This window comes from Pseudophryne corroboree, chromosome 9 (genome assembly GCF_028390025.1).
Source record: "Pseudophryne corroboree isolate aPseCor3 chromosome 9, aPseCor3.hap2, whole genome shotgun sequence".
NCBI lineage: Eukaryota > Metazoa > Chordata > Amphibia > Anura > Myobatrachidae > Pseudophryne > Pseudophryne corroboree.
Genome location: NC_086452.1, coordinates 74,601,712 through 74,618,387, shown reverse-complemented (window position 1 = coordinate 74,618,387; position 16,676 = coordinate 74,601,712). Strand labels below are relative to the sequence as shown.

General features: G+C 46.5%; 1 protein-coding gene across 1 annotated transcript in view; it reads left to right on the top strand.

Annotated features, from left to right (window-relative positions):
• LOC134956695 (vitamin D3 hydroxylase-associated protein-like) overlaps positions 1-16,676 on the top strand; it is a 214,873-nt gene that overhangs the window by 22,499 nt on the left and 175,698 nt on the right. The gene's annotated exons all lie outside the window — the stretch shown is intronic.

Sequence of the window (16,676 nt, the reverse complement as noted above, 5' to 3'; positions counted from 1 at the left end):
TGCGCATTTACGGTAGAGTTTATGTGATCGTAGCGTGCGACTCATTCGTTACAGATGTTCACAATTAATGTAGTTTATAGATCATGGTCCCTTTGATAGATTCTGTAAGTTTGGTTAAAGTACAATGTCCCAGAGCTGAGGAATCCCTCCTTATATCGTACGAAGGGTCTAACAGGAATTATACAGCAGTGTTTGGTACCCATCGGAAGAGTATTTAATTAGCAATATTCCGGTGTTGGTTTGGAGCGTATTAATCGCTCGTGCGAATAGTTATGGACATAAGAAGTTTATGTCCATTTCTATTATTTACACATACTCAGGTATGCGGCGGGAAACCCAGTTTCCCACCCACCTGAGCTGTTGGAAATCGTCACAGCCCACCTGTATGAATCACCCTATGACCTTTTGTTATGATACAGGGCCGAATTCCTTCGGCCAATGGACAATGGGATTGTAGGACCAGGAGATTGCATTGTGTGTGGGGCATAAATAGGCAGGCCGACCACATCCAGCTCTCACTCTCTCATCAACGGTTATCTGCTGATAACCGGGAGCTGGATATCGAGGCGCAGGCGATCATACCCTTTGTGCGTAAGTTTTCTCTCCGTTATCATTGTCTTTCTGCGAGCCAATTTCTCTCTCTCTCTCTCTATCTCTCTCTCTCCTCTTTTTCTCTTAAATACTTCATAGTAGTATTGTATTGTATTGCATTTAGGTCAGTGTAGTATTGTCTTTTTGTATTTATTGTTTAGTTCTGTGGTTAGGAAGTCTCTGTTATATTGTAGTGTATCATATGTACTGTTATCCCCTTTTACAAGTATATTAGACATAATACAGTTAATAGGCTTTGGAAACCTAAAACCAGTATCAGTGTATTTACTATAGTGTTAAGTGTTCACTTGAGCGTCGGTGACGCTCAAACAGCTTTGTAGGTAGTCAGGTTACACAAGGTTGCATTTACACCCTGTACTCACATTAAGGTATTCTGTGTGTTTCATCGGTATAAGGTTTAATATCAAGGTATAGTGTTGTGAGCGTCTGCATCGCTGGTGACCTCCTCGTGGTCTCGAGCGTATGCTACGCCATAGCGAATCTTTCCCCTAGACATAACCAATAACGTGTCCTGTGATCACTGGGCCGTGAGCGAACGTGACGCTTGAGCGTCTCGCCTACGGCTGAGCGATCGTTACGCAAATAGCGTATCATTACGGTATTTCTTAAGTAAACAGCGTACAGTGTTCTTAGCTTCATAAGGGTTGTTTATACGACAAAGGAATTTAGCATTGTCACTAACATGTGAGATAAACTAGATAGTACACCGATCTAGCAAGGATTGACTTGCCTGCACAGTCTATCTTTTCTTGCGATGCCGACCTGGCGGGACCGCGCAACGTGATCGAATCGGGATCGCAAGGTGACTTTCACCTTGCGATCTGCACTAAGTTTTCTTGAGATTTTGACTATATAGTCAAAATCGAAAGAAAATATCTCACCATGTGTACACACCTTAACTGTGTTCTAGGATCATTCACTAAGAGATTTTATTTATACATTTTTATTTATTTTTTGTTTGTGATATATACATGTTTAGTCCAGATACGGAGGTTCTTAGATTTCATTTAAAGAAGTTAAGTTTTATCTCATTCGCGCATATATAGTTAGAGTGCCCCTAAATCCGAAAGTAATTTTTCTCATTGTTGTTTAGATTTTACTGTCTTGATTCTCAAAGATGCATCTCCACAAACCTATTCCCTTCCATAAACTTCACACGTCCAGATGCATCCGCACATCATTCAAGCCCACTTATCTAAATAAATAAAGACATTGACAACCAAATGTGGCGTGAAAGGGGTCGGCTTTTATTGACTGAGAGGAAGGCCTATTAAATCTAAACTTGGATGAAAAACTCCCTCTCTAACTAAGGTGGTGGGAAGAAGAACGGTTAAAATATTTATCACACATAGCATAAAGCAGACAGCACGTGAAAATAAAATATCTCAAAATTACCATTGAAATAATATCCTAAATGTTGGAGGGCCTTCTGCCCAGATGTTCCGGGATCGGCCTTCTGCCACCATCCCTGAGGGCCTTCTGCCCAGATGTTCAGGGATCGGCCTTCTGCCACCATCCCTGACCATCCCGAATCCAATGCAACTATGGGCCATCTGCCTTTTCCTCCATGGCCAGGGGTCGACCTCCTGCCACTACCCCTGCCACAACACAACTCGTAAGGACAGAGCTAAATTCCACCCCTACGGAATAAGAAATTGGGCCACCAGCCCCAAGATCCACGCATGCTGCTCCCCAACTAGTAGCATATGGGCTCACCTGGTACGGTGAAGCCCATAGTAAAATTATAACATTAACAAAAACTCAATTCCAAAACTTAAGCAAATTAAACCTAATAAATCAAAATTAAATAACCGTTCTGAACCGGCCACCAAATAGCCGACACAAACAAATCGTATTAAAACTGTAAAACATGCCTCCCACATGGCGGGAGGGTGGGCAACGATAAAACTGGAAAGAGGCAGAAACTTCTAGGCTGAATTCCTACATCCCTAGCAGCACCACCCCTGACTCTATCACCACCAATAAAATCCAAACAGCACATACACAATGTTCCACCCCCAAAAGCCTTAATCCCTGACAAGCCACAGTGATGCTTTGGCTGAAATGCTAAAATGCCCAGTCCGGTGAGTTTATGCTGTTCTGGCACACAGGATGCCCTACACAGTCTTAAACTTCACACGTCCAGATGCATCCGCACATCATTCAAGCCCACTTATCTAAATAAATAAAGACATTGACAACCAAATGTGGCGTGAAAGGGGTCGGCTTTTATTGACTGAGAGGAAGGCCTATTAAATCTAAACTTGGATGAAAAACTCCCTCTCTAACTAAGGTGGCGGGAAGAAGAACGGATAAAATATTTATCACACATAGCATAAAGCAGACAGCACATGAAAATAAAATATCTCAAAATTACCATTGAAATAATATCCTAAATGTTGGAGGGCCTTCTGCCCAGATGTTCCGGGATCGGCCTTCTGCCACCATCCCTGAGGGCCTTCTGCCCAGATGTTCAGGGATCGGCCTTCTGCCACCATCCCTGACCATCCCGAATCCAATGCAACTATGGGCCATCTGCCTTCTCCTCCATGGCCAGGGGTCGACCTCCTGCCACTACCCCTGCCACAACACAACTTGTAAGGACAGAGCTAAATTCCACCCCTGCGGAATAAGAAATTGGGCCACCAGCCCCAAGATCCACGCATGCTGCTCCCCAACTAGTAGCATATGGGCTCACCTGGTATGGTGATGCCCATAGTAAAATTATAAAATTAACCAAAACTCAATTCCAAAACTTAAGCAAATTAAACCTAATAAATCAAAATTAAATAACCGTTCTGACCCGGCCAACTGCCAGGTTCCTCCAAACCTGCCACCGCCACCAAAAACCCTAAACTCAACAAACAAACAGGACCTCGAGACTCAGATGATGTCTTCAAAATATGGGCAGACCTGCAGCTGAGAGGTGAACCCCATCTGACCAGTACAGCTCAATCGCACCCGGGCTAAAAGCTCCTCGTCAAACCCTCCGGGGCACGGTGTCCAAATAGATGACAGTACAAGCAGGCCAATCGGCCATCAACTGCAAAGGATGGCGCCGAATTTCACAGCGCATGCTAGGCCAGACCTACGCCCTAAATCGTTGCCCCCACAATGCACAATCAGGAAAAAATTTATAACCCAAACTAACCACAGCCGACAGCCACCATTCGCAGAAACTGTCCCACCAGAGGCCCCTGCGCCCCCAACCAGTGCATGGGCTGCAGCTCCGGGAACCTCTCAACATCACTGGCCACAGATGAAATGGATAGCCAGTAAAACTAAGAATGGCCAATGAACCAAACAATTAGCAGATCTAGCCGCTGTCCTGTAAAAGAATTGTGTATAAAGGCATGAATAAGTGGAAACTCTTACCTAACATGAGGGTGAAAAAACCTAACCGTGACAGGATGATGGGGTGGGAGGGGGAGTTGGGTCGCCCAATTTGACTTGAGGCAAAAACAAAATATCCATCAGCCGGCAAAAGCCGCAATTAAAACCGACGGTAAAACAAAAATTCCTCAAGGCCCCCACAATCGCAAAGGCGATTGCGACGAGCGGCTAATCCTCAAAGGGGCGCACTGCCAGGGGAAGGCCTGATATAGCATCTAACTGCACCAAACCTCCCCCTACCCAGTGCCCGGATCTCGACTTCGGACCAACCCGCCACAGCGGTGGCAGAAACAGCGCCGATGCGGAAAGAGTGATTCCCATAATCGACCGGTGATAGACCCAGGTCCAATAAACAGCGCTCCAACAACCGACAGTAAATGGTACCTAGTAAGTGGGGAACCGTCACTATGAACAAGGCCCCCGTCAGGTGAATTTAGGCAGAAAGCCCGAATGAGCCCTGGCCGCCACCACCATGCAAATGTGGCGTATAATGGCCCGAACCACACGGACTCACCGCACCCTGCCCACTACGTCGGTCTAGGGACGCCGAATCTTGCACCATAAACCGTCGGCGTGTACGACGCCCTGGCTCGTCAGCATGGGCGAAGCTGCAGCATGGGAGTGCGCCACCAGCTCACCCACCCTGAACGCACCACGATAAGCCAACACAAAACCATCCCGAAAAGGCGAACTTCGCAGTCCGAGGAGCCGATCCTCCCCAGCGACCCCAAAACCCGCCTCAACAAGAAAACAGCGCCAGGAAAAGGACGTAGTAAAGTCCCTCTCCCTGTGAAGACGCAAAAGTGTGATATGCCCGCACGCACCCATCCGACATACGTACGCAACGATCCGTTGACATACAATCGCTAAACGAAGACAAAAATTTATTCAGGAAAGGTCTTACCCTTATGGCACCTTTCCCGCAGGACACGGTTCCAGCGCTCCCTAAAAAGCCAAATAAGTCGCATATGTTGTCAGGTACCTAACGCACAGAATCAGGACCTTCGTCACCCCAAGATGGTGCCAAGGGAGCTAACCGGCCAAAGCGTAACCCCTCAAACAGGAAAGGAGGCATCAGCCATTCCGTTACGGACATCCGGAACATGTTCAGCTCGCAACGTGATGTTGTTCACCAAACGTGTCAAAACTATTTGGGCAAGAACCTTAAATACCGGCAAGGAAGTAGACCTCAGTCTCATCATGGCAAAGACAACTTCCGTGTCGTCACGCTCCAATCTAACCTCCTTAGTGCGCAGGCAGTGGTCCCATACTTTCAATGCCATCTTCCAATGCCAACCTAATAGGAAAATGCAGAGCAACCCCAGTTTCCTGTTAAGCTATGGACAATCCAATCCCCCGGCTAACCCGCAGCGCACCCCCTATCCGAGGAATAAGCGCCAAAGCGAAAGGTCCCAGCGGCAACGTGATGTTGTTCACAAACTTGTCAAAAATATTTGGGCAAGAACCCTAAATACCGACAAGGAAGTAGACCTCTGTCTCTACATGGCAAATACCACGCCCATGTCGTCACACGCAAATCTAACCTCCTCGGTGCACAGGCAGTTGTCCCATACTTCCAAAGTCATCTTCCAATGTCAACCTTATAGGAAAATGCAGAGCAACCCCAGTTTCCTGTTAAATCCAATCCCCCGGCTCACTCGCAGCGCACCCCCTATCCGAGGAATAAGCGCCAAAGCGAAAGGTCCCTGCTGCGTCCGTCAAAACTCCAAGACCATACTGGGCACAGCCGGTTCTAGCTACAAAACATACCCTGTTAAATTGGAAAAGAAAGGCGTCCCAAACGCGCAATTCCTACAAATCCCATGAATAATCTCAAAATGACGCAGACTTCTAATTCCTACTGACGCTTTTAAATCCCTACAAAAACACCCTGCCGGTGAAGTCAAGCGAACTCACTCTAAATAGCGCCGTCTGAAGAGCGCGTTTGCCTGTAACTAGCGTTAACAATACCCCATAATGGAGACGGCGCATATTATCTTCTGTATGCCTGCAAAGACCCGCCGGAGTATCAATTTGGATACCCCAATACACCAAAGAATCCGTAGGACCCTCTGTCTTTTCCCCCGCAATTGTCACTCTACAAACCTCAAACAATGCAAGCGAGCAGTGTAGCAAAATCTTACCAATCCGAATGGGGCAGGGTAAAAGAAAAATCCTACAGGTAGTGCATAATTTGAATACCCCAATACACCAAAGAAAACATAGGACCCTCTGTCTTTTCCCCGCAATAGGCACTCTAAAAACCTCAAACCATTCAAGCTAGTAGTTCAGCAGAAACATACCGATCTGAATTCGGGGGGAGGTTAAAAGAAATTCCTCCTAGTAGTGCATAATTCCCGGCTACCCCAAGGCCTCTTGTAAACCCAGTGTAAGAATGTGCTAAAAAATGCAAACTACGCGCAAGAAATTGAACAACCCATGGGCAAAAATATGAAATGCAGACGGATGCAAAGGAAGGAGGTTGAAATCTGACTCGACAACCAATACGCACATGAGCGTCCCGCTGCCAAACAATCTGACCCTCTCTAATGCAGAGTCAAAGGACATACAAACCACCCTACAATGTACCCCCTGGATTGCATCATTCACTGATGCCCCCAAAATGATCTGAAGGATCCTGCATAAGCCCAAAGGTCCCATCGACCTTTCACGGGATAACCCCCACTGGTGACAGCATGAAGTCACAACTGGGAGCCACTTGACAGGCCCCACCATACGTCTGAAATGAACCACAGCAGAGACCGCCGCCTTTGAAAAGTCTGGGAAATACGCGCGGGGCTTAAGTGCCACATGAAACAGACTGGCAATATGTAAGGGGAAGCCAACAGTAAAACCTGGTCGCAGCAACCCCGCGTCGGCCCAACGCGGATATCTACACCGCCCGGGGAAAAGCGCCAGCTATGTAATCGCAGAGGGAGCCTTACCCCACGACGGAGCCCGGCGGACCGTGGTTCAGCCGAGACGACTGCGTAGCAGCCCCCTTTTCTTGCTGGATTGCTGCAGCCTTAGATAGCGTGGCTCCTAGCCACACCTAATGACGGAGTGCCGAAACGACACTTCCCTTCCAAGTTCGCACACTGGCCAATGTGACATGCAAAGCAGTTACCGCTCCCCGCACATGACGGACCTGCCCTAAATCTATATCACCACGGGCCAGGCAGCTTCCCACAACTATAAAGCCGTAACCTTCAGTCGTGACTCCGGCGACCTGGGTAACGAGAAAATGCCGCGCCCATGTTGCTAGTTGCTACCCTATAAAAAACCTCATCGCATTGTCTCCGCTTATCCCCAATATGTAGTGAAACTAATATGAATCAGAGATCGGTAGCGCGTCACCCTCCTATATTCCAAGGGCCGAAAATTCAAGCAACAAACCGCAAATATACACATCCATCTAACGCCCTTCTGATAAAAACGGAAGGTATCTGCTAGAGATGTGCACTTGAAATTTTTCGGGTTTTGTGTTTTGGTTTTGGGTTCGGTTCCGCGGCCGTGTTTTGGGTTCGACCGCGTTTTGGCAAAACCTCACCGAATTTTTTTTGTCGGATTCGGGTGTGTTTTGGATTCGGGTGTTTTTTTCAAAAAACACTAAAAAACAGCTTAAATCATAGAATTTGGGGGTCATTTTGATCCCAAAGTATTATCAACCTCAAAAACCATAATTTCCACTCATTTTCAGTCTATTCTGAATACCTCACACCTCACAATATTATTTTTAGTCCTAAAATTTGCACCGAGGTCGCTGGATGACTAAGCTAAGCGACCCTAGTGGCCGACACAAACACCTGGCCCATCTAGGAGTGGCACTGCAGTGTCACGCAGGATGTCCCTTCCAAAAAACCCTCCCCAAACAGCACATGACGCAAAGAAAAAAAGAGGCGCAATGAGGTAGCTGTGTGAGTAAGATAAGCGACCCTAGTGGCCGACACAAACACCGGGCCCATCTAGGAGTGGCACTGCAGTGTCACGCAGGATGTCCCTTCCAAAAAACCCTCCCCAAACAGCACATGACGCAAAGAAAAAAAGAGGCGCAATGAGGTAGCTGTGTGAGTAAGATAAGCGACCCTAGTGGCCGACACAAACACCGGGCACATCTAGGAGTGGCACTGCAGTGACACGCAGGATGGCCCTTCCAAAAAATACTCCCCAAACAGCACATGACGCAAAGAAAAATTAAAGAAAAAAGAGGTGCAAGATGGAATTGTCCTTGGGCCCTCCCACCCACCCTTATGTTGTATAAACAGGACATGCACACTTTAACCAACCCATCATTTCAGTGACAGGGTCTGCCACACGACTGTGACTGAAATGACGGGTTGGTTTGGACCCCCACCAAAAAAGAAGCAATTAATCTCTCCTTGCACAAACTGGCTCTACAGAGGCAAGATGTCCACCTCATCATCATCCTCCGATATATCACCGTGTACATCCCCCTCCTCACAGATTATCAATTCGTCCCCACTGGAATCCACCATCTCAGCTCCCTGTGTACTTTGTGGAGGCAATTGCTGCTGGTCAATGTCTCCACGGAGGAATTGATTATAATTCATTTTAATGAACATCATCTTCTCCACATTTTCTGGAAGTAACCTCGTACGCCGATTGCTGACAAGGTGAGCGGCGGCACTAAACACTCTTTCGGAGTATAGAAAAAGAACAAAGGGCTGCGCTGAATATCAGGAACGAACCATAATGTACAGAGAGCCAACGTAAAAAATAACAATGTTTATTAATAAAACATATAAAAAGATTAATTATCAAATAACCGGTGAATAATATATATAAATATATATAAGAACAATCACTAGACGTGAATTAGTGGTATATTGTAATAACTCAGCTTATTAGGGTGAAAAGTTCCGTGATTCACTTGTTAGATAGTTGATAAATACCAGGTGTGTTGGTAGGATCCTAATGAATTAAAAGTCCCTCAGTTGAAATTGATATTCAATACCTTTCCAAAATGGGCTGGTAAGAGCCGAGCGTCCTCGGCTTCAATGTCCTGCAATGCCCATATACGCTGTGCAGCGGAAAGGAATGGACCGTCTCTCTCACAACCCGGTCGTGGCGGCGTGTGCGCTGAAGCCGCTGATGTCGGATGCTGTAGACGGAGGGTGCAGCGGGGACCAAGGAACACCTGGAAGATTTCACCTGAGCTGGGTGTGGATAGGGGCGGGTCCTGACGCGTTTCGTCACGTTCACGTGACTTTCTCGAAGGTAGATACCTGCCTCCTAGGTCATCCGGTATTTAAAGGCTGAGTTGATTAGTGTGGACAGGTGAATGTCATCAGCAATGTTAAAAGCAATAAAAATGCATAAAACGAAGGCTCTCATGTACTAACACATAACATTATATATAGTTGGCAGAAATGACTAGAGAAAGATACATTTATAATAGACTTATTGGTGTCAGAGAAAGGTGTAAATTTAATGTGGTTATACTTTATATTGTAGTAAATAGTAAGCCATTGCAGATCATGGTTTCAGTTCAGGTGTCATGACAGGTGTATTGATTCACCACAAATTAGATCACCTATGTCACGATCCGGGTATCTGGACGCCATTTCTTACCCATCAGATGCCTCCTAAGGCTGGCTCAGCGCTGCAGGACCGGATCCCATCTGTTATCCTAATGTTCACATTCCTGCATCCTCTCCTGTCTCTCTGAGACGCTGTCACAGTAACGCCTTATTACATCTGGCATGGCGTCTCCCGCGGCCTCCGCCGCCGTCCCTGAGCTTCTGCATGCAGAGTGTCAGAGTGGCGATTACGTCAGCCGCGGCCTCCGCTGTGTCCGCGTGGTTGGATGTGCACTTGTCAGCCTGGCGTCTCCTGTCTCCAGTGGCCGGCGCCGCCATTACTGTTTTCATTACCACATGGATTACAAACCAAACTTCCCTCCAAGTGTCTGCATGGGCGCAGCCATCTTGGATTCTGTCAGCTGATCATTTCCTCCAATCTGTTGTCAGTATTGTTAATCTGCATAATTGCCTAGCCAATCCCTTCCTTGCTGCAGGTATAAATACACTGTGCCTGAGCAAGGAAGGCGTCAGTGCTTTGGTTGTCAAACCTAGTTCCTGTTTGTCTCTCTCCTGTGATTGTCTTCCAGGTTCCAGCTCCTGTCTCAAGACTTCCACCATAGAGACCCGCACCAGCATTCCACCTGCGGTGTAGCCTGACTCTCCAATCCATTGTGGATTCATCTGTTTCCAGCTACAACATTACCTGCTTCCAGCTCAGCTTCCAGCAGAGTACAGCTTCCCTTAAAGGGCCGGTGTCCTTTCTACACTTTACCACTCTCCACCGGTATTATTATTTCTCCGCTCTCAAGTTCTACATTTCAGTTCATATTTCATCGCTCCCAAGTTCATTTATTATTTAACTGGTTCCAGCCAGTATCCACTCCGTGCTAACAACAGTCTGGTTCCAGCCAGTATCCACAGCAGCTGTTTTACCTTCAGCAACCCAGCTTTTCCTGGAACACCAGCTGGCACAATCCTGGGTTATCTCCATTGCTACAGTCGGGCCTGGTAAGGACTTTCCATCTAGAAGATCATAAGAACTATCTCACACTACCAGTGCCCTGTGGCTCCTGCCATCCTGTAGTACCCAGGAACTGTATTTATTATTTGCTGACTTTTACGTTTTCTTTTACTGCTGCTGTGTTGCGGAGTTGTCATAATAAACATCATTGACTTTTATCCAAGTTGTCGTGGTCACGCCTTCGGGCAGTTATTATTCATGTTACTTACATGTCCAGGGGTCTGATACAACCTCCCAGGTTCCGGTACATCTCAGCCCCTACAACTGAGGCTGCCTCCCGTCAGCTCAGGCCCTCAGTTGTGACAGTAAGCACTGACCTAATGAATCCAGCCGGAGACCAGGATCAAGCGGCCAGGCCGATGCAAGAACTGGCAGCCCGACTAGAACATCAGGAGGCTGCACAGGGCCACATCATCCGCTGTCTCCAGGATCTCTCTACTCGGCTGGATGGGATTCAGACAACTCTCCGTGGATCAGGCGCATCTGGTGCGTCAACCACAGTGACTCCAGCTATAACCCCACCCACCTTACCCATTTCTGCTCCACGTCTTCATCTTCCAACGCCAGCAAAATTTGACGGATCTCCAAGATTCTGCAGGGGATTTCTCAACCAGTGTGAGATTCAGTTTGAGCTACAACCTGGCAATTTTCCCAGTGACCGTACAAAAATTGCCTACATCATCTCTCTTCTCAGTGGCTCCGCCCTTGACTGGGCATCACCGTTATGGGAGAGGTCCGACACCCTGCTGTCTTCTTACGCTGCATTCGTGTCAACATTCAGGCGCATCTTCGACGAGCCAGGCCGGGTAACCTCAGCTTCATCCGAGATTCTCCGTTTACGCCAGGGGTCACGTACTGTAGGACAATATCTGATACAGTTCCAGATCCTGGCATCCGAACTGGCATGGAACGACGAGGCCCTGTATGCTGCATTCTGGCATGGCTTATCTGAGCTTATTAAAGATGAGTTAGCTACCAGAGACTTACCTTCTAAGTTAGATGAGCTAATCTCACTCTGCACGAAAGTTGATTTACGTTTCAGAGAGAGAGCAACTGAGCGTGGAAGATCATCTGCTCCAAAATCTTCTGCTCCTCCTCCTCGTCAACTGTCACCATCTAAAGATGAGCCCATGCAAATTGGCCGTTCCCGTTTAACTCCTGCTGAGCGCCAAAGACGTCTCTCTGAGTCTCTTTGTCTTTACTGTGCAGCTCCGTCTCACACCATCAATGCCTGTCCCGAACGTCCGGGAAAACTCCAAACCCTAGCTCGCCCAGGAGAGGGCCGGCTAGGAGTAATGATCTCCTCTCCATCTCCTCATGATTGTAATCTCCCAGTCTCGCTTCAAGTTGCTCAACGTTATCGGAACGTCATTGCTCTCCTTGATTCCGGAGCAGCTGGGAACTTTATTACTGAAGCCTATGTTAAACGGTGGTCCCTACCCACCGAGAGACTTCCTTCCTCCTTTTCCTTAACTGCCGTGGATGGCAGTAAAATTTTTGATACTGTTATTGCTCTAAGGACTCTACCAGTTCGTCTGAGAGTGGGAGTTCTTCATTCCGAACTTATTTCACTTTTAGTGATTCCAAGAGCCACACATCCTGTGGTCCTGGGCCTTCCATGGCTCCGTCTTCACAATCCTACAATTGATTGGACGACTACGCAAATCCTGGCATGGGGTTCCTCCTGTGCAGAGACATGTTTGTTTAAAGTATTGCCTGTCTGTTCTTCCTCCCCCAGGTCGTCTGATGTTCCACCTCCTCCATATCAAGATTTCACGGATGTGTTCAGTAAAGCTTCTGCTGATATCCTTCCTCCTCATAGAGAATGGGACTGCCCGATTGATCTCGTTCCAGGGAAGGTTCCACCTCGAGGCCGAACTTATCCGTTGTCTCTGCCTGAGACGCATTCTATGGAGGAATACATTAAAGAGAACCTAGCAAAGGGGTTCATTCGACCTTCTTCTTCCCCAGCCGGCGCAGGCTTCTTTTTTGTAAAAAAGAAAGATGGTGGTCTGCGGCCGTGCATCGACTACAGAGGTTTGAACGACATTACCATCAAGAACCGTTATCCTTTACCCCTGATTACTGAGCTCTTTGACAGAGTTAGCGGAGCTACCATCTTTACAAAGCTGGACTTGCGAGGTGCATACAATCTCATCCGGATCCGTGAGGGTGACGAGTGGAAGACCGCCTTTAACACTAGAGATGAGCGCCTGAAATTTTTCGGGTTTTGTGTTTTGGTTTTGGGTTCGGTTCCGCGGCCGTGTTTTGGGTTCGAACGCGTTTTGGCAAAACCTCACCGAATTATTTTTGTCGGATTCGGGTGTGTTTTGGATTCGGGTGTTTTTTTCAAAAAACCCTAAAAAACAGCTTAAATCATAGAATTTGGGGGTAATTTTGATCCCAAAGTATTATTAACCTCAAAAAACATAATTTACACTCATTTTCAGCCTATTCTGAACACATCACACCTCACAATATTATTTTTAGTCCTAAAATTTGCACCGAGGTCGCTGTGTGAGTAAGATAAGCGACCCTAGTGGCCGACACAAACACCGGGCCCATCTAGGAGTGGCACTGCAGTGTCACGCAGGATGTCCCTTCCAAAAAACCCTCCCCAAACAGCACATGACGCAAAGAAAAAAAGAGGCGCAATGAGGTAGCTGTGTGAGTAAGATTAGCGACCCTAGTGGCCGACACAAACACCGGGCCCATCTAGGAGTGGCACTGCAGTGTCACGCAGGATGGCCCTTCCAAAAAACCCTCCCCAAACAGCACATGACGCAAAGAAAAAAAGAGGCGCAATGAGGTAGCTGACTGTGTGAGTAAGATTAGCGACCCTAGTGGCCGACACAAACACCGGGCCCATCTAGGAGTGGCACTGCAGTGTCACGCAGGATGGCCCTTCCAAAAAACCCTCCCCAAACAGCACATGACGCAAAGAAAAAAAGAGGCGCAATGAGGCGCAATAAAAAAACCACGGTTAGGTGGTATATATTATAATAATAATACAATTATGGATGGACGGACTGCCTGCCGAGTTCCGACACAGAGGTAGCCACAGCCGTGAACTACCGCACTGTACACTGGTTGATAAAGAGATAGTAGTATACTCGTAACAACTAGTATGACACTATGACGACGGTATAAAGAATGAAAAAAAAACCACGGTTAGGTGGTATATATTATAATAATAATACAATTATGGATGGACGGACTGCCTGCCGACTGCCGACACAGAGGTAGCCACAGCCGTGAACTACCGCACTGTACACTGGTTGATAAAGAGATAGTAGTATACTCGTAACAACTAGTATGACACTATGACGACGGTATAAAGAATGAAAAAAAAACCACGGTTAGGTGGTATATATTATAATAATAATACAATTATGGATGGACGGACTGCCTGCCGACTGCCAACACAGAGGTAGCCACAGCCGTGAACTACCGCACTGTACACTGGTTGATAAAGAGATAGTAGTATACTCGTAACAACTAGTATGACACTATGACGACGGTATAAAGAATGAAAAAAAAACCACGGTTAGGTGGTATATATTATAATAATAATACAATTATGGATGGACGGACTGCCTGCCGACTGCCGACACAGAGGTAGCCACAGCCGTGAACTACCGCACTGTACACTGGTTGATAAAGAGATAGTAGTATACTCGTAACAACTAGTATGACACTATGACGACGGTATAAAGAATGCAAAAAAAACCACAGTTAGGTGGTATATATTATAATAATAATACAATTATGGATGGACGGACTGCCTGCCGACTGCCGACACAGAGGTAGCCACAGCCGTGAACTACCGCACTGTACACTGGTTGATAAAGAGATAGTAGTATACTCGTAACAACTAGTATGACACTATGACGGTATAAAGAATGAAAAAAAAACCACGGTTAGGTGGTATATATTATAATAATAATACAATTATGGATGGACGGACTGCCTGCCGACTGCCGACACAGAGGTAGCCACAGCCGTGAACTACCGCACTGTACACTGGTTGATAAAGAGATAGTAGTATACTCGTAACAATTAGGATGACACTATGACGGTATAAAGAATGAAAAAAAAACCACGGTTAGGTGGTAGGTATATAATAATAAATAATACAATTCTGGTCGGACGGACTGCCTGCCGTGTGCCGACACAGAGGTAGCCACAGCCGTGAACTACCGCACTGTACACTGGTTGATAAAGAGATAGTAGTATACTCGTAACAATTAGGATGACACTATGACGGTATAAAGAATGAAAAAAAAAACCACGGTTAGGTGGTAGGTATATAATAATAAATAATACAATTCTGGTCGGACGGACTGCCTGCCGTGTGCCGACACAGAGGTAGCCACAGCCGTGAACTACCGCACTGTACACTGGTTGATAAAGAGATAGTAGTATACTCGTAACAACTAGTATGACACTATGACGGTATAAAGAATGAAAAAAAAACCACGGTTAGGTGGTATATATTATAATAATAATACAATTATGGATGGACGGACTGCCTGCCGACTGCCGACACAGAGGTAGCCACAGCCGTGAACTACCGCACTGTACACTGGTTGATAAAGAGATAGTAGTATACTCGTAACAATTAGGATGACACTATGACGGTATAAAGAATGAAAAAAAAACCACGGTTAGGTGGTAGGTATATAATAATAAATAATACAATTCTGGTCGGACGGACTGCCTGCCGTGTGCCGACACAGAGGTAGCCACAGCCGTGAACTACCGCACTGTACACTGGTTGATAAAGAGATAGTAGTATACTCGTAACAATTAGGATGACACTATGACGGTATAAAGAATGAAAAAAAAACCACGGTTAGGTGGTAGGTATATAATAATAAATAATACAATTCTGGTCGGACGGACTGCCTGCCGTGTGCCGACACAGAGGTAGCCACAGCCGTGAACTACCGCACTGTACACTGGTTGATAAAGAGATAGTAGTATACTCGTAACAATTAGGATGACACTATGACGGTATAAAGAATGAAAAAAAAACCACGGTTAGGTGGTAGGTATATAATAATAAATAATACAATTCTGGTCGGACGGACTGCCTGCCGTGTGCCGACACAGAGGTAGCCACAGCCGTGAACTACCGCACTGTACACTGGTTGATAAAGAGATAGTAGTATACTCGTAACAATTAGGATGACACTATGACGGTATAAAGAATGAAAAAAAAACCACGGTTAGGTGGTAGGTATATAATAATAAATAATACAATTCTGGTCGGACGGACTGCCTGCCGTGTGCCGACACAGAGGTAGCCACAGCCGTGAACTACCGCACTGTACTGTGTCTGCTGCTAATATAGACTGGTTGATATTTAAAGAGATATTAGTAGTATACAACAATACTATACTGGTGGTCAGGCACTGGTCACCACTCCTGCAGCAAAAGTGTGCACTGTTAATTAATATAATTGTACTCCTGGCTCCTGCTAACAACCTGCAGTGCTCCCCAGTCTCCCCCACAATTAATTATAAGCTTTTAATTTATACATTGATGACTGTGCAGCACACTGGGCTGAGCTGAGTGCACACAGACTGAGTCACACTGTGTGACTGACTGTGCTGTGTATCGTTTTTTTTTTCAGGCAGAGAACGGATATAGCAGAGAGAAGTGAACGGATATATTATATTAAATAAAAGTTAACTAGCAACTGCACTGGTCACTGACTGTGGTAAACTAACTCTGTCTGCGACTCTGCACAATCTCTCTCTATCTAATCTATCTATCTCTATTCTAATGGAGAGGACGCCAGACACGTCCTCTCCCTATCAATCTCAATGCACGAGTGAAAATGGCGGCGACGCGCGGCTCCTTATATAGAATCCGAGTCTCGCGATAGAATCCGAGCCTCGCGAGAATCCGACAGCGTCATGATGACGTTCGGGCGCGCTCGGGTTAACCGAGCAAGGCGGGAAGATCCGAGTCGCTCGGACCCGTGAAAAAAAAAGTGAAGTTCGTGCGGGTTCGGATTCAGAGAAACCGAACCCGCTCATCTCTATTTAACACCCGTGACGGACATTATGAGTACCTCGTCATGCCCTTCGGATTGAGCA